General features: G+C 40.5%; 1 long non-coding RNA gene across 4 annotated transcripts; it reads left to right on the forward strand.

The window, feature by feature from the left end:
* The first annotated feature begins 1,426 nt into the window (after nt 1–1,426).
* On the forward strand, nt 1,427–9,444 carry LOC103643507 (uncharacterized). Of its 4 annotated transcripts, none has more exons than XR_002749685.1 (11): nt 1,427–1,683; nt 2,068–2,192; nt 2,966–3,018; nt 3,109–3,142; nt 3,460–3,544; nt 3,892–3,943; nt 4,270–4,747; nt 6,490–6,602; nt 8,522–8,670; nt 8,769–8,970; nt 9,046–9,444. It is a non-coding gene; the product is annotated as an uncharacterized lncRNA (long non-coding RNA). The 4 variants fall into 4 exon arrangements; XR_002749686.1 differs by having other exon boundaries at nt 8,888–8,970; XR_002266419.1 differs by having other exon boundaries at nt 8,522–8,970.
* The last annotated feature ends 18,291 nt before the right edge of the window (nt 9,445–27,735 follow it).

A 27,735-nucleotide genomic window follows, 5' to 3' on the forward strand; every position in this document is an offset into this window, starting at 1 on the left:
ATATGATGTGCTTATGATAGTTTTAGCATATGCACAACCTTGATTGAAAGTGAACCAAAAAGTCCCATTTTTGTATGAGGCTGATCCTGTTTTTCTTCAAATGTATGCACAACATAGAAAAAACTGAAACAGCCCATCAACCAAGAGAACCATTGATACAATATATTAGTTTTCTGTTGCATCACAACTCCACTAAAAGAATGTCTTAGCGCATTTCTTTGTGTATGAAGCAGGTGGTAATAGTTTATAGGAAACAAAGGAGAATACCATCTTTAGATTTCCCCATCATAAAAACTAGTTAATTGACATACAGTGAAAAGCAGCCTTCTCAATTCTCATCACAGCAACAACCTGATTACTTTTCTTATTGCCTCGCTTCAGTTCTTGATTCTCTACTCCCTGCTGACAAGTGATGTCGTTGTTGCAGTTTTTAGCATGCCGCCTCCGACATAGTACTCATCAACAATTAATTCTTGGGTCATAGTACTCTTGTTGATCCAGCTCCTTCTTTTGCTCCTTCTACATTATATAGTTTTTTCAGTGTATCGGATTCCGATGCTCAGTTAACGCCTTTTGGAAAATCTCAATGGCAGCATCATAGTCTCTTGATGATCTAGCAAGTTTGATAAGAGCATTTCCTTTTCTGGTAAGTGCCCTTGAGATCATTTTGAAATCAGCGTGTAGTTCCCTTCCTCTCTAATCAGCCTTGTCATAGTCCTATAATGCATTCATCGTGCTGAATTCAAAGGGAAAAATATTAGTTTCTAAGGACATGAATCCTACTTGTACGACACTAGATAATGCAATACACTAGCAAGATATTATTGCAGGACATACCCTAATTATATATGTTTATTTTTTCTGGCTACAAGCACTTATGTAGTCCTCAGATTAGTATATTACCATATATCAAGGTACAATTTCTACCCTTTTTCTATTCTTTTTGCCCCTTTCTATGAGCTACCCAATCAAGTTTAAGGTTGTCGTCAATTGCCTAAGCATAATTCGACAATAGGAGTGAATTCATTCATGACACTTCAAAAAAGAACCACTTCAACAATAATGTTGTATATAAAAACCGTTGCAACGCACAGGCATTACCACTATGGAAGAATAAGCTCCCTGCTCATCGACGATTCAATTTTCCACTGAAAAACTGATACTAGAAACGAAAAAACTAAAACTGAACCTTGGTATAAATTATAGCCATTTAGATATACATGTACTTTAGAGAGCAATCCATAGATATCTATTACTACCTATTAAGACAGTAAGAGTAGTCTGCCTCTCCCATGTTCTGCCGTTCTGCCTCTCCCTCACTGCTAGCGGGCCCCTCCTGCCCAGTCCTATCGCGCCCGCATGACCCCTCCACCCACCCCCGCCCGCACGGTCGCATCCCATCCCTAACCTCCCAATGCTCCCAGCTTCTAGCACGCCGACGCCTCCTCTTCATCCCCCGTAGTCCCCGATCCGTCCAGCTTCACCAGATCTGCCCCCTCCCCATGCAACAGCCACCGTCTGCGATGCTCGCCGCCCCATCTCCCTGCCTGGCGACCACGATGCTCGCCATGCCCCCGCCCACCCCTGCGCAACTGCCACCGTCCATCCCACTCTCCACCCTGCGTCCGCGATGCTCGCCACGTCCGTCGTCCCCAGTCCTCGGTGCCACGTCCGCCACCAAAGGTCCATGTCTGCCCCCTAGATCTCCGCCATTCCTCCCCCCCGCCCGTCCGTTTCTCATGCAACACAGTTGTGTGCATGCCTTAAAGCATCTTTTCTGTGTTCAGTTATTGTAGATCATTGTATCAGTGACTATAGTTTCTACACTATTCCTGTTCGATGTTGTTCCAATAGAACCATTAACATGGAATCTAATCAAAGTTTGGTTGCATGTGTTTATCATCTTTGTTGGAATTCTGCTCATAAACATATTTAGGTATGTAGCATGTTTGTTGTACTATTTTTAGGTCTCTACTACTGATTTATTATTTGTTAACGGAGTATGAAATAGTTTATTGGCTTTAAGAATTTATTTTTATGCAGTTGAGTTATGAATGCACCTTTCAGGGTAATGACCATGAATGTATGCTGGCAAGAGGGTAATGACTACTGTGCTCAATTAGGGGAATCACGTCTGCAATTCATAAATGGAGCATCATTTGGGTCTGAACTTTGTACAACATCATCTCCTTGTAAGTGCCATAGTTTTACTATATTATATGTTCTTTGTTGCTAGCAGTTACTTTAAAATGTGTGTGCTAAGAAGATTTAGAACACAGTTTAGTGATTTTTTTTTCAAAACATCGCCTGATTGTTAATTTCCACTTGCATGTTGGATTACACTATGGATCAGGCCCACTTGCTTTGATGAAAAATCACAAACCTGTCAGAGGCATGGACGCACGGTTCATTGATGGTTATGCTTTGGCGCTTACTTATAATGAGCAAGAACCATGACTAAATCGAAAAACACATCATATATGGATCCTACCTAACACATGTACACATACCATTTCTAAAATTCATATAAGAAAAAAACAGTCAACTGTTGACAAAATGGTATTTTGGTTCTACATAACTCTCAGCTTCGCACAAGAACGAACCAAAAGCAACTACCTAAGTTTTCTTCTCAATTAGTGAGACGACAATTTGTGAGATATTAAGGTCGATAATATATGTGAGTTCGTTTTTTAATCATTGTGCACAAACGTTTTGTCGAATATATTTGTATGACCATGCAACACACGGGTACCTAACTATATATTATTATAAGGACCAATTTATCATTAGGTGGAGAACCCCAGTACTTCAACTCTTTGAGGAGAGAGATTTCCAGTATGTTCACACTAACTGGTAGTTCAAATGCTTTCAGACAGAAAAAATGATTATATAGTCACATGGTTTATTTGATTTAGACTTCTTCATGTTAGGATCATATGAATGCATTTTTATTGGTTTTGTACAGAAAACATATGTATGGACAACAGAAGAAAAAGATCCAGTAGAAAAGATCTATCGGTATGCTCTTTGAGCCTTTCTTTTTCTGTTGCCTTTGACCTTTGTTGACAAATTTTCGAATGCATTGAGTTTGATGTTTATTCCTTGCAGCGAAACGCATGGGCTTGAAGGAGTTCAAAATGGGGTATGAATCATCTCAGTTTGACCTTTGTTTTAAATCCATTGATTATTGACCCTTGTGTCTAAACTGCCCTAAGATACTTATTCCTGGCTTCATAAATCACAAAACGGAGCCAAAGCTATAGTCAATGCAGAAAGTAAACTGAGCTAACAAATAAAAAACAATGCTACGACACACAAGATCAACAAGCTAGAGCCTAAATTAACATCAGTAATTCAAATCCACTTAAGTAATATAGTGTGTGATGTAAGCCAAAAAATCCCGATGTAACCATTCTAGCCAAAGACTCTTTAGCCCATAAGTAATTCATGTTTTTGTAGATGCTCGACATGGTTCTTGGTGATCCATAGAATGAGCACCCTGATCTCTGTTCTCCTCGGTTCCTGCGTGTGTGGAAAAGTAGCGGTGAGGTTCAATAACTGGTTACACATTGTTTTTTGATTGCTCAGCACAACCATGATGTTTGATGAAATGTTCAACTCTGCTATTGCACATTTGCACGCTGCAGTGCAGTGTTGAAATGTAGTTTACTTTTTGTTTGAGAATTCACATGACATGTCAATTTGTACATTTTTAAGAGTCCAAATTAGGTTCGTTTTGCATAATACATGTGGTGTTTAATACCATTGTATTCCGAAAATGATATGAGCTTACCTTGCTGTATCTCCATGTATATCATCAAAATTTCTTTAAAATGGACGCTTGATTGATTGAAAGACCTAATGAATTGCTATTTGTCTTTGTTTTCAAAGGGATGGCCTATGACCCTTAAGAACTCATCTGGAGCGAAGAGCAGCTGAGCAGGTAATTACTCTGTCTCGATTCGTTTTGAACGCATAATATAATCTATACATCAGAACCTAGCAGGCTTAAGGAAAACAGTCGAATTTGTGGTAATTACATAGATAAGTCCATACTTTTGTGAACCCTGCAGCAAAAATAGAATAAAAAAATATGTGTGATTTTAATTTAAAGGCACACATGAAAACACATTATGCAAATAACTAGCATGTGTGCCAGTACCCAGAATGTGGCCGAAGATTTACACAGGAATCAACATTAAGAGCTCATATCAGGTACTACGTGTAAATTTCTGCTTGTGAAAGAATTGTCTAATGAGACAAATATAGGTTGTTGGCCTGCATCCAAGTGAGTCGGCAATGAACCACAGTGCAATTGGAGATCGACATCAGCCCCCTAAGTCAGCAAAGGTCTCAGCAACACCTCCAGCTCCCTCAGTTGAGCGCCCTTATGTCTGCTGCTAGAGACTCTCCACCAACTGCATATCCTATTCTGCTTTTAATTAACTATGTGCATGCTGCAAGCTATTCAGGTCGACATATTTCCTAGGGCAGATGCTCTGATGGTACCTTTGTTCCTTTTCTTTTGCTCTCTCCTTTTGTTGTGGCACATGAAAATTATCAGACTATTTGTGGAAATCTGATGTTCTTTATATTAACCAGATCCAAAAACACCATTCTAATGTTTCAGTATTGCTCATGTAGAAGAATGGTGAACACTAGAAGGTTGTGGAGTCCTAAAGACGAGCAAGCCTGGGTCCATGATAGATTTGATGAGATGGATATGCATGGTTTTCATGGTGACAATGTAAGTTTTATGTTTTCTTATTTTGTATGAATAAAAGTACACTGGACATATTTTTGAATCACTTGATAATTAGGGTAATTGTATCTCAACTGAAATCTGTGCATCGATTTTCATGAAAACAGTATACTACAATATTTGTTTCAGTATTCTATCAGACTAATGTTCACAAATATTGTGGTATTCCTCTACATTCTGCTGGTTCACCATTCCCTGCTACTATCCATTGAAAAGCATTGTCACACTGTTTCGAATATGAACATGTCGTCCCTACGCTTAGACTGAGGAAATTGTAGTGCACCTTTTCATTAACTGCCCCTTCGCACAAGCTTGTTGGGAGCCCATCCTTTTGAGGAATAATGTTAATATGTATCCACTGTCTAACTTAGAGAGCCTAAGAGCCCATATCAATTCTTCAAATTGGTATAGCAGATGCATCTCCATGAGAACCATTATTCAAATTCGGCTGGCTAATTTCCTCAACAGTTGCAGATGAGCTATCAGTTGGAGGTACATCAACAAATGCACAACCTAGACAAATGCACATTCAAATAACTTGCAAACATAGCTGTTCAATCTTTGTTGTCCCCTTGAGGTCTTCGGTAGTCAGTAATTCAACTTTTTCATGATTTAGGTTGGATATAATAAGAGGTTGGCTCTTCCGAAGAGCTTGCTCAGTCAAAATGTTCTGAATCAGCTATTCATAAAAAATTCATAGATTGCTTTCTATTGGTTGTGTTAGCTTCAAATAATTAGTTGTGCCTGCATACACTCATGGAATCTTTTTACATGACACAATTTAAGCTTTCTATATTCAAGAGATTAGTTTTCTAGAGAGATATATCTTTATGGTTTTAGTTTTTGTGGTTTTACACATCCCTTAACCAGAATGATTTAGAAATTTGGTTGTAGTTTCTAGAGAAAATTCTCTCCATAGCCAGCTTTCCTTTTTGAGGCATGGTTTGTCATTAAAATTTACTTCACACAATGAAAACCTAGAGACTAACATCAACACTAAGGGACCAACGGAAAGAAAAAATGAGCAAAAGATAGAAGACAATTATATACCTTATTTTTAGATTGATATCTACAGCTACATAGACGCTAGATAAAAATGACGACAACTTTATTGCTATTGTCAAGTAGTTAACCTAGATCAACACGCCTTGAATATAAGCATGGTGAAGCGCGGCTATCTTGTCAAACAGTTATAGCATGCTACCGAGGAAGGTCACAGGTCCATATGTTGTCATTTGTCAACATTTTTTATTTGATTTGGTGCCTCCATGGTCTATGTATGGATGTCATATTTCTCATGACATGATCATTGCTAGCTTAGCCATATTGTTCATTTGACCATATTACTCAGCAGTTAAGTCTGTACTATTTTAGTTATTATTTGTTACTGACACATGTTATTTTGTTATGAATCTCTTAGTTACTCTTTTGTGTGTGTAAGCTTGCTTTCTTTTCTTTTACTAGGTTTCAAAATTCATGGCATGCTAATGTTTGTTTTTAGTGTCACATACTTGATAAGTTGTTTGTGTTGCATACCTGAATGACTCATGCTCGGTAATGTTTGTTGTTCATAAGTTGATGTTTGAGTTACTAGACAATGTTGCTCGTGAGGTATTTAATATTTCCCCTGTATCCATTGACGGTATACTATTAAACAAATGACTGCTTGGAACAGTATCTAATTCTTGCCACCTTCCCATAATTTTAATGAATAACACATGAAACAGATCGGTCAGAAACTTCAAGCCTTGAACGTGGTCTTCAGCTTCCTGGTCGGCGAGTGGGAACTTGATCTCACTGTTGTGTAACTGCTTGCTGTTGTCCCTCTTGCACAACTTAGGTATGTTTGCAACTCACAGTACATTTGTTGCATTAAATATTTTTCTTAAGAGCTTCGTGCATTTGATTTACTTCAACATTCATGTCATGGTAGTTTCTGAACTGATTGTGGTGAATAATTTTACCACTGTTTTAGACACACAGCGAACCAAGATAAAATGTGTGCAAAACTATACATGTACACAATAGACAAACGATGTGTGTGAAAATATGTTTAGTTTGTTACTACCACTCATAATCCAATAACCAAACTGATTAGTAAAATTGTGACTGAAATAGGATATAAATGTACTTCAACATGTGGTACGATAAAACTCTTTAACAAGGGTACTGTTTTCTGGTTATTGGAAAAGAGGTGGTCTGCAAACAGACAAAACGTTTGTCTTATACAACAGTAGTCCCATACCATTCCTAAAATTGAGTTAGTTTGTTTAGTTTACTAAACCCTAAATAAAAATAGAATAGTTCCCTTACGCAGACAGAACAGACCACCTCTTTTCCTATAACCATAAAACATGAATGTTGTAAACTGAACAAACTGACCATGTGGTAGATTGTATGCCTTTTTCTGTTTTCAGTTCATTCCTGAACAAATGTACTCAATTTTAGGAAATTCATGTAAAGTTATGACTGAAAAACAAGCACTTCATACAGTTCTGCTTTATGCGTAAAGGAACAAACTATTATGCTTTCAATTAAAAAGGGTTATGTTTTTAATTCGGGCAGTCATGCTTTCAATTAGTGTTTAGAAACATATACTTCGTTCATCCAAGTGTAGGTTGTTCATTTGCTTTTAGTTCTTCAAAAAAAGCGAAATCAAGGTAACTAAAAGGGTCTGTTAATCTAACTGAAATTGTGCTACGTGGTATGACTATTTCTGTTTTAAGTTCCTATCTTTTATTAGAGTTCATTTCTGAAAATTTTGGTAATTTTGGTAATGGGGACATGGGTTACCCTACTTTAACACCCATGGGGAAGAGAAGCAAGGGAAGAATGGGTCTGTTAAGTAGGGGGAAGCATTCCATCGGAAAAATCATTAACAAGGCGGCAAGGATTAGTGGTTTCAAACAAACAACTGTAGAGCCTAAAATTGACAGGGAGGCAGTAATTCATACTGAACCAGATGCACCTATACTGGAGCACCAGGAACCAAAGGAAGTTGCTTCCTTTGGTAGTTTGCCAACTATGTCAGAACTGATGCAAAGGATTCTTTATGCCTCTCTCCCAGTTCTTGCCCAGGGAAGGACTGGGTCTTGCTATACAGGTTTAGGGTTTAGGGTCTATTCTGATATGTTTTAACTTTTGACCATATGGGTCTACTGTTATCTAATGTTTATGTTTATAGTTGTGCAGTACATGGAGACATGGCATATCTTTATCTACTTTATATATAAGGAGCATGCTTTGCCCTGGTTTCTCAGTCTTAGTAATGTTACTGTTTCCTAAGTGTCTCAAATGTTCTTTCACCTCCACATTTACTGAATGTTTCATATTTTAGGCGATAGATCTTATTTTAACCCCATAAGTTGCTATATTGTTGATGATGTCATAATTGTTTTGTCTCTAGAACTTGCATATAAGCCCATTGATGTAAGAAGAGTGCAACTTGCATATAACCTCTTTGATGAGGTAACTCTTTTCTTATGCAACTCTGTTGAACCAATGTGTTTGACTGCATGGCTGTGTGTAATACAACAAATACCAGTAGAGTAGTGTCATGTATGCATCTATGGATATATTATACATTTTTTGTAGAAAAACTATAATTTTAATCGAGTGAGAACATAGTACCATGCTTTTATTGTTCTCCTGCTCTTACCTGACATTATGTTACACAATAGTACAAATAACTTTCTTTTGGGGCAGTGTAGCCACAGATGCCTTTATCCCCTTCCATACCGATTTTTTTGTTGAATTCAGGTTCTTTATGATGTTCTAATCTACAAATGTGTTAGAAGACGGCCGGATCTTGTGTGACTGGCAAGATTTACCATTTAAAAACCATGCCCCCGGAGAATGAGGAGAATTCTATCCGACTTATTACACGTTCTGATGCCACATTTGAGAAGGTTCTGTTAATATCCACCCAGTAACTTTTTTGTTTTGTTTCCTGTCATCTAAAGATCAAAGATCCTAAGAAACAATTTCTGGTTTATGGGTCTAGCAGAGCCAGAACTGAGCACCTACAACTCTTTTAAGTTAAGCAACACAAGTTGAATTCATGGGAGCATGTGGTTTGTTACCAAGATCCGCTGTATATACATATGACTTATCAATGATTTTCAGGTTGTTGTAACTATCCAGTATCGTACAACTGACCTGTTACCTAGGGGGAAACACTGCATGAGTGTTGTTGGTATCCTTGTCTGGTGAGCGAAAATCTCTCTTATCTTTTGTTTCTCTTCGTTTGATTTAGTCCAGTCATTTCCTTAAATTATTTATAGATATGAGGCGGAGCGGGTGATTCTTGCAGGAGGAGGGAGTGATTCTCCTAGAGGTGGAGGAGGATGAAGTGGTGATAGACTTCAAGCCAACTCCAAGTGTTGTGTCGACCTCTGCCTCCGCTCCCTGCACACATCCCTCCCAGTCGTCTTCAAGGTCCAGACCTCCTCCCTGCTCAAGTTCCTCATCAGCACGTTGCGCGGTGTCGTGTCGTCGCTTTCCTCGGTGTCCATACGCGTCGTGCGAGGCATCCCGCTTCATCTCTAATCACCTTTATGTGCACATCCTCCATATGTGACCCCCTTCTCCATATAATTTCAACAATTTTTACTCTTTTAGGCTCCATGTAATTTCATTAGTAAAATCTCTACTAACTATTAGGGCTGCAAAGTTAACATGTCATTCCGTGTTATATATATATATATATATATGTATTTTTATTGGTATTATATGATCCCGTTGCAACGCACGGGCACTCACCTAGTGAAAGTTGAAAGTAGGAAAGAGTAAACCACGGATCCCAGCCATGTCCTAGAAGTATCTTTCTTAATGATTTCATGAATTTCAATTAAATATGTTCCTGGGTGCTACTGATGTTTTTTAGCTTAATAATTAGCTCATTATTGTGTATGCTAAGAATTTTCCATTTTCTCTAGCAAGTTTTCAATAGCTTCTTGAGAGCTAGCTAACTTAGCCTTAAGTTTTTCATCCTTTTTGATAAGGCTATCATCGGTAGTTGAGGATGGAGCTTTATACTCTAATTGCTCGATTTTAGTTTTTAGCTCATAATTCAAATTTGCGAATGTTTCAATTTTTTCTAGCCAACATTTATAATCATTTTGAGAGCTAATCAACTTATTTTTCAAAGTTTTAAGTTGAGCCTTTTGTTTAGTGCAGACATCCTCAAAAAATTTAATGGCATGCGCAAGTTCACCTAAGGATGGTTTTTCCTCATCATCACATTCATCATCACTAGAGGAAGGGATACTTGTTTTACCTCTTTCCATAAGGCATTTGTGTGATGACCGAGAAGAGCGTAATGAAGAGCGGTGGTTGCGTGTCCTTGTAGGTTCATCTTCGCTTGAAGAGTCATCCCAAGTTTTGACACTTGTAAGCGCCTTGCCTTTGCACCTCCTCTTTATGGGTTCGACCATATTTGGATAGTTGTCCCTGAAGTGGCCCTTCTCCCCGCATGCGAAGCATCCTCTCCTTCTTTGCTTTTTCCTATCAATGTTAAATAGAAGATCCTCGACTTGCAGGGGCACATCCATTAGATTAATCTTGCGAATTATCCCCATTACCTTTCTGACGCGTCGAATTGTTTCTTCGTCCTTGGAGGATGATGTTGAGGGTTGATCATCTTCATCATCATCACATTCTTCTTCTTCCTCTTCTTCACTTGAGGAGCTTGGAGTGGGAGCTTTCTTCTTGCCTTTCTTTCCATCACATGCAAAAGCATATGGCCTTGAAGAAGTTGGCTCCCCTTGACCCATCTTTCGTGACATTTCACATGCCACAATCTTTGTGATCACAATTGTCGAGGTCATTGTACTCAAGTCCTCCATGTTGTGAAGAATGGTGATGATGCTTCCATATCTTTCTTGTGGTACTAGGGAGATAATCTTCCTCACAATGTCCGCATCACCTAGCTTATTAATTCCAAGAGAATTGAGCTCATTGATGATTAAATTCAAACAAGAATATATATCTCTAACAAGCCCATTATCTTTCATAGCAAAAGAATTGTAATCATTTAAGACTACTCAATATTTGTGCTCACGGACACTGGATCTGCCGTCATTGAGCTCATGCAATTTTAGCCAAATCAATTAGCAGTTTTAATGTAAAAACTTGATTGAAAATTTCCATGCTAAGAGATTCATACAAGCAATTTTTGGCTCTAGCATTCAAATGAATTTCTTTTTCCTCACTCGTGTTGAGCTTCTCGGGGGTTTTTAGGTGGTTTCATCCCGTCATGGGTGACTCTCCAAATATCTCGATCAATGGTCTCTATGTAACAAGCCATTCTAGCAATGTAATATAGGAAGTTTGTGCCGTCGAAGTGTGGTGGCCTATGGGTATCCATCCCCTTCCTCTAAAAAGCGTTGGCTCGATTAACGGTGCAGCTAAAATGTTTCAAAGGAGCCAAACCGGCCTCTGATACCAATTGAAGGAAACGATGACGCCTAAGAGGGGGGTGAATTAGTACTTCTAAAAACTATCTATAAACTAGGTCACAATTAAATCTCTAGAGCAAAACCTATGCAAATAAACAATCTAGAATGTGCAAACTAAGTTTTGTCTATGTGTTGATATCTCTACCGCAAAGCCTAAGTTTCAATCCTAAATAATCTAACTATAAAGGTGAGATTGAAACTTAAATACTTAATATAAATGTGGAAGGTAAAGAGCAAGGTAGAGATGCAAACTCTCGTGGATGAAGCCGATATTTTTACTGAGGTATCCGGAACCACGCAAGGTTCCGACTAATCCTCGTCGATGCCCCTACGCAAAAGGTAGTGCACGTGAGGGCTAAGCACCTCGGCCGAGTAACTCCGTAGAGAGCCACGTGCCTTCTCCACGCGCAAGTGGTGCTTCGCTCCCGGCTCCTCTCGGACGCTCACCACCGTCTCCACCATCGAGCTTCTAGCCAAAACGTCGCATGCCTCGTTCCCTCCGGTACACGATGGCGACCGTGACACAAACTCGGTTGTCACGGTCTTGCAAGACTCTCACCCCATTCTGTACAATGACAACGATTCACACAAGAGCAAGGGGTTGTGTGTTTTTTCTAAACTCACTCAACTAACTAGGATTCACCTAGAGCAAGCGCATAAGCGGTTTAACTAACCTAAGCACTTCGCAAAGCACCTACCCTAATCATCGAGTGGTTCCATTAAGCACTTGGGTGTATGAGCACTTGGAAATGTCTACAATATGTCTTGGTATGTTGCTTGGGCTCCCACACCTTCAAATGGTTGTTTGGGGGATATTTATAGCCTTCCCCCTCAATTATAGTCGTTGGGCAGAAAGTTGTTATTTCTGTCTATGGGCGCACTGGACAGTCCAGTGCACACCAGACATGCATTGTTCACTGTCTGGTGCCCTGGCCACGCCAGTGCCTAGGGTCTATAGCAATCGACCATTGGATCCGACTGTTACCCATACTATCCGGTGCTACAGCCCGAGAGCGCCTAGTTGCGGGACTCTCTACGGAGACTGCCTGGTGTCCCACCAGACATGTACTGTTCACTCTCCGATGCGCTAGTTGACTACCCACTTCATGGATTTCTTCGTTATTTTCTTGGGCTTCTTTTGTACTTGAATATTGGACTTGTACTCTTCTTTTATGTCTTCTTTTGAGGTGTTGCATCCTCAGTGCCTCAGTCCAATTCTCTTCGCATCCTATAAACTATAAATACAACCACTAGCAAACACATTATTTCACAGGTTATGTTGATCATCAACCACCAAAATCCCTTTAGCCAAATGGTCCGGTGTCCATTTTTCTAACAATGTTGCTTCATAAGGATCACAAACATCTTTGTCTCACCTTTGAAGCAAACACAAATCAAGCCTCTAACTTGAACCATTTCACCATATATGAGCTCAACTCATGGCATCAAGTCACTTTACTAATGTATCAATGTAGGAAACAGTGACACCTAAGAGGGGGTGAATTAGGACTTCTAAAAACTTCTTTCTAAACTAGGCCACAAAACCTATGCAAATAAACAATCTAGAATGTGCCGGTATTTTTACCGAGGTATCTGGAACCACGCAAGGTCCCGGTTAATCCTCGTTGGTGCCCCTACGCAAAGGGTAACCCATGCGAGGGCCAAGCACCACAGTCAATTAACTCCGTAGAGAGTCGCGGACTTCTCCACGCGCAAGTGGTGCTCTGCTTCTGGCTCCTCTCAGGCGCTCTTCGTCGTCTCTACTATCGAGCTTCTGGCCAAAACGCCGCGGCCAAAACTTCACTTAGTCCCTCGAAGCCCTTTCCTTGCTATCTTCACCCTATCAAGCCATTCTTGAGTCATATCATATTGAGCATCCATTGACAGAATCATTTCTCTAATATTGTGAACCCTGCTCGAATGTCATCTAGATATACTCCCTCCGTCTCAAGATACTAGGCGCAACTCAAAAAATACAAAGACCAAGAAAGGCATTAATTACTACTCGTTCCTAAAAAGCAGCACGGATTCCACCTCTAATTAACACATTTTCCGTCACATGCAGTTAAACGGACAATTTCTCCCGTCCATGTATGCATGCTTTTAACAGCGCACGACCACGCATGCAAACGTTGGCGCCTAACTCAATCAGTATTTTTTCATGCATGCAGACGCAAATTTTTTCAAGCATGCAGGCGCAAATTTTGCCCACGTCGCATCCTAATTTTTTTAGCTGTTGGCGCCTAACTCAATCAACGCGCTTATGAAAAATATTTTAGCTGCTGGCGCTTGTGCTTCTATAAATAGCCGCGGCTTATGCAACAACTCATGACACAGTCATTTCTCTAATCTTCCTTCTCCGGTTACACACAATGTTTGTTTTAGATTTGAATGAGTCTATCAACTGGGATGAGATTGAGAAATTTGAAGGAAACGTTCATGAATGGAACTATGATTATGTTTGGGACTCAGATAATGAAGGTAATTACTAAAAGTTTTCTATATATGTTTTCATTTTACAATGTGTGTACTTAATGGCAATGGTATACAGCTGATGGCGAGAGCTAGCTTCTTCCTTGAAAATTTTCCGGCGTGATTTCTTCCATCAACAGCACATGCAAGGAAAGTGCGAGAGAGAGAGAGGGGAGGTGGAAGTGTGGAGCTGAGAGATGCATGCAAAGAAGTACAATCAGGTACATATATAGGGCCTGTTTGGCATGGCTCCAGAGCAAAACTCCAAGGAGGAGCTGGCCAGAGCATGCCAAACACCCTAACTCCAGAGTTGTAAACTCTATGGAGTTTTTGGAGCTGCAGTACAATTTTTTGGAGTACCTCTTTTGCTGCTCTGAAAACTCCAAAAAAGCAACCTAGTCATGGAGTTTTGAGTTATTTACCCGCCATTGCCACTGGTTATGAGAAACAATCTAAACTCTGGAGCAGAGCTGCTCCACCCAGAGTTTTAGAGTAGAGCTGCTCTGGGGTGGAGCAGAGCCATGCCAAACACACCCATAGAGTATTCTATTGATAGAGAGTAATGGGAGGCGAGGGATACAAAGAGTCCAGCCCGTCAAGAATAAATGCACAAACAGAGCGGAGTAGGCTGGCGCCTTGTATCTTGAGACAAATAAAAAAACAGTTACGCCTAGTATCCTGAGACGGAGGGAGTAAATGCTAAGATCAATCAAGCTCTAGTTTGATTCTCATAGAAGCATATATGGACTAATAGTAGTATGGTAAAGCCAATTCACAATTCCTCATATCTTATTCATTTGGCTTGACCAATCCTCTTAACCACTTCAATCTATATTTTGATCAAATTTATGCATAGTGATTTCTCAGGTCTTGTCCATATATTCAAACCAATATAGAGACCATATTATATCCATTTGCATTGTCTCATTGGTTATTTAACCTTGTGTTGAACCTTTGTTCACTGATCATTATGCACTATTCAAGTATGTTCATCATACTGAATTTCCTGTTCAACACTTAGCAAACTTGTTATACCTTTAAATGTGTTGTTATCCAAATCACCAAAACCCATAAAAGGGATGAATGCACTTTCACATTAGCTATGGCAGATGGGGACAGATGAAGGCTCTTTGGCCCCACTTACGTTTGACTAGGCCTTGGGTGAGATGCCCTGGGGGCCTATGTGTGAAGTTTGTGGTGGAGAGACGTTACGAGAGATTGCCTCCAAATATTCTATTGTAGTCTAATACGCATGGGGGATCCTTTGTAAAAATCTCGTAGTGAAACCTGCAACACCTCCTCGAAAGAGGTGAAGGGTCTTGCTAACCCGAGAAAGTGGGTAACATGGTTTGTGTGTAAATTTGTACAACCTCTGCAGATTGCCTAAACATGATTAATCAGTCATGCTCATGGTAAAGAGCAACCTTGGGATCCTCATAGATTGGTGTTTTACAAAGACTAAACATCGAGGCTGAGATGCTTGAGATGGTTTCAAAAGTTTTACCATGAGACTTGGTGAATGGTTTGTTATGAGATGCAATGACAGTTTTCAAAACGTTCACCATGAGGGTTGGTGAATGGTTCATTGCGGGATGCAATGAACGTGTTTTTAATGGTTACTTTACTATTACAATTTAGCATGAGACTTGGTGGATGGTTCATTGTGGGATGCAATGAATGTTGAAGTTACTGGATGGTAGCATAGATTTTACTTGACGAAATATTTTACAAAATGGATTAGTATGCTTTATAGGTACAAATAAAATAAGACCAACTTAAAGAAAATATTCAAGCTAGTCCACTAAATAGATAGTCCACTTTTACCCAAAGTGGGATACTTGTTGAGTGCGAAAGTGAAAGGGAAATAGGGTCAAACCTTTTCCTAAATGATTTTGGTGGTTGAATTGCCCAACACAAATTATTGGACTAACTAGTTTGCTCTAGAATATATGTTCCACAGGTGCCAAAGGTTCACAACAAACCAATACAGAGTTAAAAGAAAGGGTTCAAAAGAAAGGAGCAAAGAAAACCGAAGGCTGCCCTGGTCTGGCGCACCGGAATGTCCGGTGTGCCACCGGACAGTGTCTGATGCACCAGCGAGATCCACTCTAAACTGCTCAGCTTCGGGAATTTGGGGAGCCACTCCACTATAATTCACCAAACTGTCCGGTGTGCCATGCGGAGCAACGGCTAACAGCGCCAACAGTCGTCTGCAAAAGTGAACAGTGCGTGAACAGTGCGTGGACAGCGAGCGCAGAGTCAGAGCAGGCGCCAGAAGGCACACCGGACAGTGAACAGTGACTGTCCGGTGCACCATAGGACTGTCCGGTGGCCCCACTTGTTAGAGCTCCAACTGTCGAACCCTAACGGTTGGGTGACGTGGCTGGCGCACCGGACTGTCCGGTGCGCCCGTCGACAGACAGCCTCCCCAACGGCCACTTCAAGGCATCCAAGTTTTCAGCCAACACATTCAATACAAGAGCTAGTGAATTCAATACAAGACACAAATAGATTGAATCAAAACCTCTCCAAGTCCCAATTCCACTCAAAGCAATTAGTGACTAGAAGAGAGAGTTTTGCCGTGTTCTTTTGAGCTCTTGCGCTTGGATCGCTTTTCTTATTCCCCATTTCTTGTTCCCAAGACATTTGTAATCAAAGCAAGAGACACCAATTGTGTGGTGGTCCTTGTGGGGACTAAGTGTCCCAATTGATTGAGAAGAGAAGCTCACTCGGTCTAGGTGACCGTTTGAGAGAGGGAAAGGGTTGAAAGAGACCCGGTCTTTGTGACCACCTCAACGGGGAGTAGGTTTGCAAGAACCGAACCTCAGTAAAACAAATCATCGTGTCATTCGCTTTCATCTGCTTGTGATTTGTTTTCGCCCTCTCTTTCGAACTCGATTATATTTCTAACGCTAACCCCGGCTTGTAGTTGTGCTTAAACTTTATAAATTTCATATTTGCCTATTCACCCCCCCCTCTAGGCGACTTTCAATTGGTATCAGAGCCCGGTACTTCATTAGAGCCTAACCGCTCGAAGTGATGTCGGGATCTCACGCCAAGGAGATGGTGACCGGCTAGAAGCCTGCCACAAGCCACGGGAAAGCTCCATCGGGAGAGTCCGGCAACAAGAAGAGGGAGGAATCACCTCCCCACGTCAAGTCGCACCGGAGTGGCGACAAAAAGAAGAAAATGAAGAAAGTGGTCTACTATGAGACTGATTCTTCGTCGCCTTCCACATCCGGCTCCGACACGCCATCCATCACTTCTAAGCGCCATGAGCACAAGAAGTTTAGTAAGATCCCCTTACTCTACCCTCGCATTCCCAAACATACTCCATTACTTTCTATTCCATTAGGCAAACCACCGGCTTTTAATGGTGAAGATTATTCTAGGTGGAGTGAAATGATGAAATATCACCTAACCTCACTCCACACAAGCATATGGAACATTGTTGAATTTGGAGCACAGGTACCATCCGTGGGGGATGAAGATTATGATGCGGACGAAGTCACCCAAATCCAACACTTCAATTCCCAAGCAACTACTATACTCCTCACCTCTCTAAGTCGAGAGGAGTATAATAAGGTGCAAGGGTTGAAAAGTGCCAAAGAGATTTGGGACGTACTAAAGACCGCGCACGAAGGAGACGAGGTGACCAAGATCACCAAGATAGAAACGATCGAGGGGGAGCTCAGACGATTTATGCTCAACCAAGGAGAGGAGCCACAAGCCATGTACAACCGGCTCAAGACCTTGGTGAACCAAGTGCGCAACCTCAGGAGCACCAAATGGGATGACCATGAAATGGTCAAGGTTATTCTAAGATCACTTGTTTTTCTTAATCCTACACAAGTACAATTAATTCGTGGTGATCTTAGATACAAGCTAATGTCTCCCAAGGAAGTGATAGGGAAGTTTGTGAGCTTTAAGTTGATGATCAAAGGCTCCAAACAAATCATCGAGCGAGGCGCCACCTCCACACCCGAGGTGCAACCCGTCGCCTTCAAAGCGACGGAGGAGAAGAAAGAAGAGTCTACATCAAGTAGGCTCCCCATCGACGCCTCCAAGCTCGACAGTGAGGAGATGGCACTAATCATCAAAAGCTTTTGCCAAATCCTCAAGCAAAGGAAGGGAAGAGACTACAAACCCCATTCCAAGAAGGTTTGCTACAAGTGTGGTAAGCCCAGTCATTTCATTGCTAAATGTCCATTATCAAGTGATAGTGACAGGGGCGACGACAAGAAGGGAAGAAGAAAGGAGAAGAAGAAGTATTACAAGAAGAAGGGCGGCGATGCCCATGTTTGTCGGGAGTGGGACTCCGACGAGAGCTCCACCGACTCCTCCTCCGACGAGGACGCCGCCAACATCACCGTCAACAAAGGCCTCCTCTTCCCCAACGTCGGCCACAAGTGCCTCATGGCAAAAGACGGCAAAAAGAAGGTAAAATCTAGAGCCTCCACTAAATATGCAACATCTAGTGATGAGGATAACTCTAGTGATGATGAAGATAACTTGCTTGCCCTTTTTGCCAACCTAAACATGCAACAAAAGGAAAAATTAAATGAATTGATAGGTTCTATTCATGAGAAGGATGAACTCTTGGATAGTCAAGAGGACTTCCTTATTAAGGAAAAATAAGAAGCATGTTATGGTTAAAAATGCTTATGCTCAGGAAGTAGAAAAATGTGAAAAATTAACTAGTGAGCTAAGCACTTGCCATGATACTATTTCCAACCTTATAAATGAGAATGCTAAATTAATTGCTAAGGTTGAGAAATTAAATGTTTGTGATGATTCTCTTGTCAAACTTAAAAATGATAATGCTAATTTGATTGCTAAGATTGACAAGTTGAATGAATCAATTGCTAGCCTTAAGATAGAAAATGATAAATTAATTGATAAGGCTAAAGATTTAAATGTTTGCAATATTTCTATTTCCAATCTTAAGAATGAGAATGATATTTTACATGCTAAGATTGATGAACTAAATGTTTGCAAACCCTCTACATCTACCATTGAGCATGTTACTATTTGCACTAGATGTAGAGATATTAATGTTGATGCTATTCATGATCACCTAGCTTTAATTAAACAACAAAATGATCACATAGCTCAACTTAGTGCTAAGATTAATGAGCATGACTTAGAAAATGAAAAATTTAAATTTGCTAGAAGCATGCTCTATAATGGGAGACGCCCTGGGATTAAGGATGGCATTGGCTTCCAACAGGGAGACAATGTCAAACTTAATGCCCCTAAAAAATTGTCTAATTTTGTTAAGGGTAAGGCTCCCATGGTTCAGGATAACGAGGGTTACATTTTATATCCTGCCGGTTATCCCGAACACAAAATTAGGAGAATTCATTCTAGGAAGTCTCACTCTGGCTCTCATCATGCTTTTATGTATAAGAGTGAGGCATCTAGCTCTAGCCAATCAACCCATGTTAAATTGCCTAAAAAGAAAACTCCTATTGCATCAAATGAACCCATTATTTCATTTAAGACTTTTGATGCTTCATATGTGCTCACTAACAAATCAGGCAAAGTAGTTGCCAAATATGTTGGGGGCAAACACAAGGGATCAAAGACTTGTGTTTGGGTACCCAAGGTGCTTGTTTCTAATGTGAAAGGACCCAAGACCGTTTGGGTACCTAAGAACAAGGCCTAAATTTGTTTTGTAGGTTTATGCATCCGGGGGCTCAAGATGGATAATTGATAGCGGGTGCACAAACCACATGACTGGGGAGAAAAGGATGTTCTCCTCATATGAGAAAAACCAAGATCCCCAAAGAGCCATCACATTCGGGGATGGAAATCAAGGTTTGGTCAAAGGACTTGATAAAATTGCTATATCACCTGACAATTTTATTTCCAATGTTTTTCTTGTAGATTCTTTAGATTACAATTTGCTTTCTGTTTCTCAATTATGCAAAATGGGCTACAATTGTCTTTTTACGGATATAGGTGTTACTGTCTTTAGAAGAAGTGATGATTCAGTAGCGTTTAAGGGAGTGTTAGAGGGTCAGCTATACTTAGTTGATTTTAATAGAGCTAACTCGACACTTGCTTAATTACTAAGACTAACATGGGTTGGCTCTGGCATCACCGACTAGCCCACGTTGGGATGAAGAATCTTCACAAGCTTCTAAAGGGAGAGCACATTTTGGGACTAACAAATGTTCATTTTGAGAAAGACAGGATTTGTAGCGCATGTCAAGCAGGAAAGCAAGTTGGTGTTCATCATCCACACATAAGAACATCATGACGACTGACAGGCCGCTTGAGCTACTCCACATGGACCTATTTGGCCCGATAGCTTACATAAGCGTCGGTGGGAGTAAGTACTATCTAGTTATTGTGGATGATTATTCTTGCTTCACTTGGGTGTTCTTTTTGCAGGATAAATCCCAAACCCAAGAGACTTTAAAGGGATTCTTGAGACGGGCTCAAAATGAGTTCGGATTGAGAATCAAAAAGATAAGAAGCGACAACGGGACGGAGTTCAAGAACTCTCAAATAGAAGGCTTTCTTGAGGACGAGGTCATCAAGCATGAGTTCTCTTCTCCCTACACACCACAACAAAATGGTGTAGTGGAGAGGAAGAATAGAACTCTACTTGACATGGCAAGGACCAAGCTTGATGAGTACAAGACTTCGGACCGGTTTTGGGCGGAAGTAATCAACGCCGCTTGCTACGCCATCAACCGTCTCTATCTTCACCGAATCCTCAAGAAGACATCGTATGAACTCCTCACCTGTAAAAAGCCCAATGTTTCATATTTTAGAGTCTTTGGTAGCAAATGCTTTATTCTTGTTAAAACAGGTAGAAAATCTAAATTTGCTCCTAAGGCTGTAGAAGGCTTTTTACTTGGTTATGACTCAAACACAAGGGCATATAGAGTATTTAACAAGTCCACGGGACTAGTTGAAGTTTCTTGTGACATTGTGTTTGATGAGACTAACGGCTCTCAAGTAGAGCAAGTTGATCTTGATGAGCTAGATGATGAAGAGGCTCCATGCGTCGCGCTAAGGAACATGTCCATTGGGGATATGTGTCCTAAGGAATTCGAAGAGCCTCCACAAGCACAAGATCAACCATCATCTTCAAATCAAGCATCTCCACCAACCCAAGATGAGGATCAAGCTCAAGAGGATGAAAATGAAGATCAAGAAGATGAGCCACCTCAAGAGGAGGACAATGATCAAGGGGGAGATGCCAATGATTAAGACAATGAAGATGATGAGGGTCCAAGACCGCCACACCCAAGAGTCCACCAAGCGATTCAACGAGATCACCCCGTGAACACCATCCTCGGCGATATTCATAAGAGGGTAACCACTTGATCTCGTGTTGCTCATTTTTGTGAACATTACTCCTTTGTGTCTTCTATTGAGCCATACAGGGTGGAAGACGCATTAAGGGATTCAGATTGGGTGTTGGCAATGCAAGAGGAACTCAACAACTTCACGAGAAATGAGGTATGGCATTTAGTTCCACGTCCTAACCAAAATGTTGTAGGAACCAAGTGGGTCTTCTGCAACAAGCAAGATGAGCATGGTGTGGTGATAAGGAACAAAGCCCAACTTGTGGCCAAGGGTTATTCACAAGTCAAAGGTTTGGATTTCGGTGAAACCTATGCACCCGTAGCTAGGCTTGAGTCAATTCATATATTACTGGCTTATGCTACTTACCATGGCTTTAATCTCTATCAAATGGACGTGAAAAGTGCCTTCCTCAATGGACCAATCAAGGAGGAGGTCTATGTTGAGCAACCTCCCGGCTTTGAAGATAGTGAGTACCCTAACCATGTTTATAAACTCTCTAAGGCGCTTTATGGGCTTAAGCAAGCCCCAAGAGCATGGTATGAATGCCTAAGAGATTTCCTTATCGCTAATGGCTTCAAAGTCGGAAAAGCCGATCCTACTCTCTTTACTAAAACAATTGCAAATGATTTGTTTGTATGCCAAATTTATGTTGATGATATCATATTTGGGTCTACTAACAAATCTACTTGTGAATAGTTTAGTAGGATCATGATTAAAAAATTCGAGATGTCTATGATGGGGGAGTTGAAGTATTTCTTAGGATTTCAAGTCAAGCAACTCCAAGAGGGCACCTTCATCAGCCAAACAAAGTACATTCAAGACATACTCACCAAGTTTGGAATGAAGGATGCCAAGCCCATCAAGACACCCATGGGAACCAATGGGCATCTCGACCTCGACACGTGAGGTAAATCTGTAGATCAAAAGATATATCGATCGATGATAGGATCTCTACTCTATTTATGTGCATCTCGACCGGATATTATGCTTTCCGTATGCATGTGTGCAAGATTCCAAGCCGATCCTAAGGAAGTTCACCTTGGGGCCGTAAAACGAATCTTGAGATATTTAGTTCATACACCTAAGTTTGGTCTTTGGTACCCCAAGGGATCCACTTTTGATTTAATAGGTTATTCAGATGCTGATTGGGCAGGGTGTAAAATTGATAGAAAGAGCACATCAGGGACTTGTCAGTTCTTGGGAAGATCCCTGGTGTCTTGGGCTTCAAAGAAACAAAACTCAGTAGCTCTTTCTATCGTCGAAGTCGAGTACATTGCCGCAGGCCATTTTTGCGCACAATTGCTTTGGATGAGGCAAACCCTTAGGGACTATGGTTACAAATTGACCAAAGTCCCTCTCCTATGTGATAATGAGAGTGCAATCTGCATGGCAGATAATCCCTTTGAGCACAACCACACTAAGCACATAGCCATTCGGTATCACTTTTTGAGGGATCACCAACAAAGGGGCGATATCGATATTGCTTATGTTAGCACCAAAGAACAATTAGCTGATATCTTTACCAAACCACTAGATGAGAAAACTTTTACCAAACTTAGGCATGAGCTAACCATTCTTGATTTTAGGAATTTTGATTGGTATTTTGCACACATAGCTCATTTATGTACCTTTGATCATATCTCTTTCATTTGCTATGACTAATGTGTTCTTCAAGGGTATTTTATGCTAAGTCATAGATTGAAAGGGAAATGGAGTTCTTCGGCGAAGACAAGGCTTCCACTCCACTCCATCGAATTATTCATCCTTCGCCGTCACTCCGCACCGCTCTCCACTTTGGTATAATCTTCACTCATATATTGTTTGCCAAAGGGGGAGAGAGTTTCCAAAGGGCTTATATTTCACTCACAAGTATCTGTTTTTGGCGATTCATGCCAAAGGGGGAGAAAGTATTAGCCCAAAGCAAAAGGACCGCACCACCACGCCAATTTCAAAATTTTTCGGAAAGTTATTTTCAATTAGTATTTTTCAAATTAGTATTCCTCAAAAAATTCTATCTCAATTGGTATATTTTAAAGAAGAGGTTTTCAAAAATTAATATCTAAAAGAGGAGAATTTCATTAAGGGGGAGTTTTGTTTAGTCAAAGGAAAAGCATTTGAAACAGGGGGAGAAAATTTCAAATCTTGAAAATGCTTCTCAAAATCTTATTCATATACCTTTGACTATTTGCAAAAGAACTTTGAAAAGATTTTCCAAAGAATTTGCAAAAACAAAACAAGTGGTGCAAGCGTGGTCCAAAATGTTAAAATAAAGAAAGCAACCCATGCATATCTTATGAAATGTAAATTGGTTTAATTCCAAGTAACCTTTGCACTTACCTTATGCAAACTAGTTCAATTCTGCACTTATATATTTGCTTTGGTTTGTGTTGGCATCAATCACCAAAAAGGGGGAGATTGAAAGGGAAATAGGGTCAAACCTTTTCCTAAATGATTTTGGTGGTTGAATTGCCCAACACAAATTATTGGACTAACTAGTTTGCTCTAGAATATATGTTCCACAGGTGCCAAAGGTTCACAACAAATCAATACAAAGTTAAAAGAAAGGGTTCAAATGAAAGGAGCAAAGAAAACCGAAGGCTGTCCTGGTCTCGCGCACCGGACAGTGTCCGGTGCACCAGGGAGATCCACTCTGAACTGCTCAGCTTCGGGAATTTGGGGAGCCACCCCGCTATAATTCACTGGACTATCCGGTGTAGCACCAGACTGTCTGGTGTGCCATGCGGAGCAACGGCTAACAGCGCCAACGGTCGTCTGCAAAAGTGAACAGTGCGTGAACAGTACGCGGACAGCGCACGCAGAGTTAGAGCAGGCGCCAGAAGGCACACCGGACAGTGAACAGTGACTGTCCGGTGCACCACAGGACTGTCCGGTGGCCCCACTTGTCAGAGCTCCAACGGTCGAACCCTAACGGTTGGGTGACGTGGCTGGCGCACCGGACAGTCCGGTGCGCCCGTCGACAGACAGCCTCCCCAACGGCCACTTCAAGGCATCCAAGTTTTCAGCCAACACATTCAATACAAGAGCTAGTGCATTCAATACAAGACACAAATAGATTGAATCAAAATCTCTCCAAGTCCCAATTCCACTTAAAGCAATTAGTGACTAGAAGAGATAGTTTTGCCGTGTTCTTTTGAGCTCTTGCGCTTGGATCGCTTTTCTTATTCCCCATTTCTTGTTCCCAAGACATTTGTAATCAAAGCAAGAGACACCAATTGTGTGGTGGTCCTTGTGGGGACTAAGTGTCCTAATTGATTGAGAAGAGAAGCTCACTCGGTCTAGGTGACCGTTTGAGAGAGGGAAAGGGTTGAAAGAGACCCGGTCTTTGTGACCACCTCAATAGGGAGTAGGTTTGCAAGAACCGAACCTCGGTAAAACAAATCACCATGTCATCCGCTTTCATCTGCTTGTGATTTGTTTTCGCCCTCTCTTTCGAACTCGATTATATTTCTAACGCTAACCCCGACTTGTAGTTGTGCTTAAAGTTTATAAATTTCAGATTTGCCTATTCACCCCCCTCTAGGCGACTTTCAGAAAGTACCCACTCTTGCCATTCCACCCGCATCCTATGTATTCATGTATCATGATGGAGGAGAACAGGTGTCTTGGACCCAAGAATTTCGGAACTATGATAAGTTTTAGGCCAGCAATCAACCAGTCGGCTGTAGAGGGTCTACTGGTGGATTGATATATGTATCAGTTTGTTATAAATACCCTATTTTTATATAAATAAAGCATTATGTTTTGATATGAACTATATGATGTCGCTATACATGTGATTCTCAATCCAACTACATGTATATTGGACATTTGGTTTTGTCCTTAAAAGTATGTGCGACAGATAACGTATGTATCCGAATATTCATATTGCATATTTATGATGTTGATATACGTTTGTATCCTGATTGATATAGTTGACACTATTTGTATTCAAATCTGAATTTGAATACCATTATGAAATCAAAAGAAATATCAATGGTATCCTTCGGTATCTGATATATGGTGAGCCTCTTTTGTCATCTTTTCTCCCTACTTCTCTTCTCTAAGATCTCTAGTTCTCACTCTCTCTTCCTTTTATCTTAGACCTACAATATTAGAGGCAGAAGGCCATGACCGATGATCTCCTTTGAAGGAGGCAGATGGCAGTGACCATAGATGAGACATGCTTTGTTAAGGAAATTGGTGACCACGAATCTCCTTTGAAAGCAGTGACATGGGCAAGGAAGGTTGATACACTTGGAGTTAGGGATGTCTATGCGAAATGTTAGGGGAAGCTCCGCATGCTCGTCCCTATGGGAACAAAAATTCCCATTTCCTCGTCCCCATAAATGCTCATGGGGGAGCCTTTTCTCCCATCCCTTTTCTCGTCGGGAATTTTATCTCCATTGGGAATCTATCCCCGTTAAAAAATGCAATATTTAGAGACAACCGTAAATTGATTACATCAATTCAATATAAATTGAAGAAATAATATTTAAAATTTCAATATACATCTACTTTAAAGTTTAATATGCTATTATACTAAGCTATTGTTGAGAATTTAGTAGAATTTTAACATGCCAATGAACTAATTTAGACCAAGAGAAGGTCATGGGATGGATACATGGAGAACGTGGATGGAGAATGGTTCCCCATCTCTATCCCCATGAACCCGTGGAGACTATTTTTTGTTTTGATCTAGTGGAGATTAAATTTATCCATCCTCATCCTCTAACAGAAAAATTCTCCATGGAGGATCAAGGATATGTCTTGTTTCCATTTCTGCTGAATGGGCTGAGGAAGGCTCGATGATAGGTCTTCACTGCTAGATGCCATTTTTTGATTTACTGTCAAGCATAGTTCTTAATCAATAGTGAGATATTAGGGCATGTATAACCACATTTAATATGGGATCTCTTGAGTGTTAATTGAAAAAATACAAGAGGCGTCACTACACGACTCCCCGTATATATTGTCTATTAAATGTATTTATGATCTAAAAGCTTAGGGTTGTATCATATACTCCCTCCGTCCACATGAGTTAGTCATTTTAGATTTACCATAAGTCAAACTATTTAAACTTTGACCAACGTTATATATATGGTTAAATTATTTTAAACTAAAAGAATTACATATTATTATAGTTCAAGTCATGATTAATCTAGTAACTTTACTTTTATGTTGCAAAATCTTATGAAATATCTGGTATAAACCGGTCAAAGTTGATAGGGATTGACTTAGAAAAAATCCAAAACGACTAACTCATGTAGACGGAGGAAGCAGGGGCGGAGCTACATGGTATGTCGGGTGGGCCACGACATACCCTGTAGTTTTGGCCCAGTTAAACCTAGATATGGATTTTTAACCCCACAAATCCAGCGATGGTTCAGCTGTTTGACGGCATTCTCGGGAAGGAAGAGGCCATCGTCTAATCATCATCGCTCCAGCAGTAGCATACCGGTACTGCACGGCGGCGCAGAGAGAGCCGGTGTTCGGCCGGCCGTGCTGCCTCTAGATTCTAGAAACCGTCAGCCCGCCACCTCCTCCTTAGAGTCGGCCGTGCTGCACTGCTGCCCAGGGGACTGCTGCTGCCTCTAGATTCTAGAAGCCGTGCTGCACTGCTGCCTCTAGATTCCAGAAGACCAGAACGCTGCCACCGCCTCAAATCCTTCACTGAATAGAAGGTGATTATATTATTTACATCCACTCCAGCTGATTGCGTCTCCTAGACTGTTTGGTCGTGCTGCGTTTTTCTATATTTCACTTAGATGATGGATTATTTATCATTGATTCATTGATTGTTCTCGATATATTGTTACCTAATATTTTTTGTTGAATATAAATTAGTTCAGTAATTGCAATTCATACACAATCACAATTTTTTGACAACAATAAATTATCCTTAATAAGTTGTTATTCCTATACAGTTAATGAGATAAATTATGAAGAGAACATGAGATATTGCTTCTCTTTTCCAAAAACATGCAACAAAGAAGGCTCTTGCTAGTGTTGCTACGCCATCTCCTTCCGCATGTCCAGCTGCAGCTGAGACAGAAGATCAACCTCAAGAGCGACTAATTGAAGAACAACCGTCTATCCGATCAGTGTTATTGACACCAGCACCACCTTCAGGCTACGACATCAATCGTCTCCAACTTGATCCAGGTGAAAGGCAATCCATTCAAAGTTATCATGTTAATGATCAAGATTCAATTCGAAGAACATATAAACTTAAAGGTCCATTCAAATGTTATGGGCATGATTTTCCAAAAAGGAAGATCAGAGATAGAGATCATCACTTTAATGTGGTATGGTTTTATAATTATCATTGGCTTGAATATAGTGTCAAAAAGGATGTTGTGTTTTGTCTTGTATGCTACTTGTTTAAGAAAGGCAGTGGGGCAGATACATTTACTACAAGTGGTTGGAGAAATTGGAATATAAGAGACAAAGCACTTCTTAAACATAAAGGTTCTAAGGCACACGCTGCAGCTCAAGAGAGATACAATGGCTTTGTCAATCCCAATGTTGCAATTGATAATCGTATTGACAAATGGAGTGATGAGGATCTTTATCTCTATAAGATCAGATTGACTTATTCACTTAGATGTTTGAAGTTTCTTTTACATCAAGGGTTGGCATTTCGTGGACATGATGAAAGTGAAGAATCTAGCAACAGAGGGAATTTTCTTGAACTTCTGAAATTTCTTGCAAAAAATA

Source organism: Zea mays, chromosome 1, assembly GCF_902167145.1.
Source record: "Zea mays cultivar B73 chromosome 1, Zm-B73-REFERENCE-NAM-5.0, whole genome shotgun sequence".
NCBI classification, from domain to species: Eukaryota; Viridiplantae; Streptophyta; class Magnoliopsida; order Poales; family Poaceae; genus Zea; species Zea mays.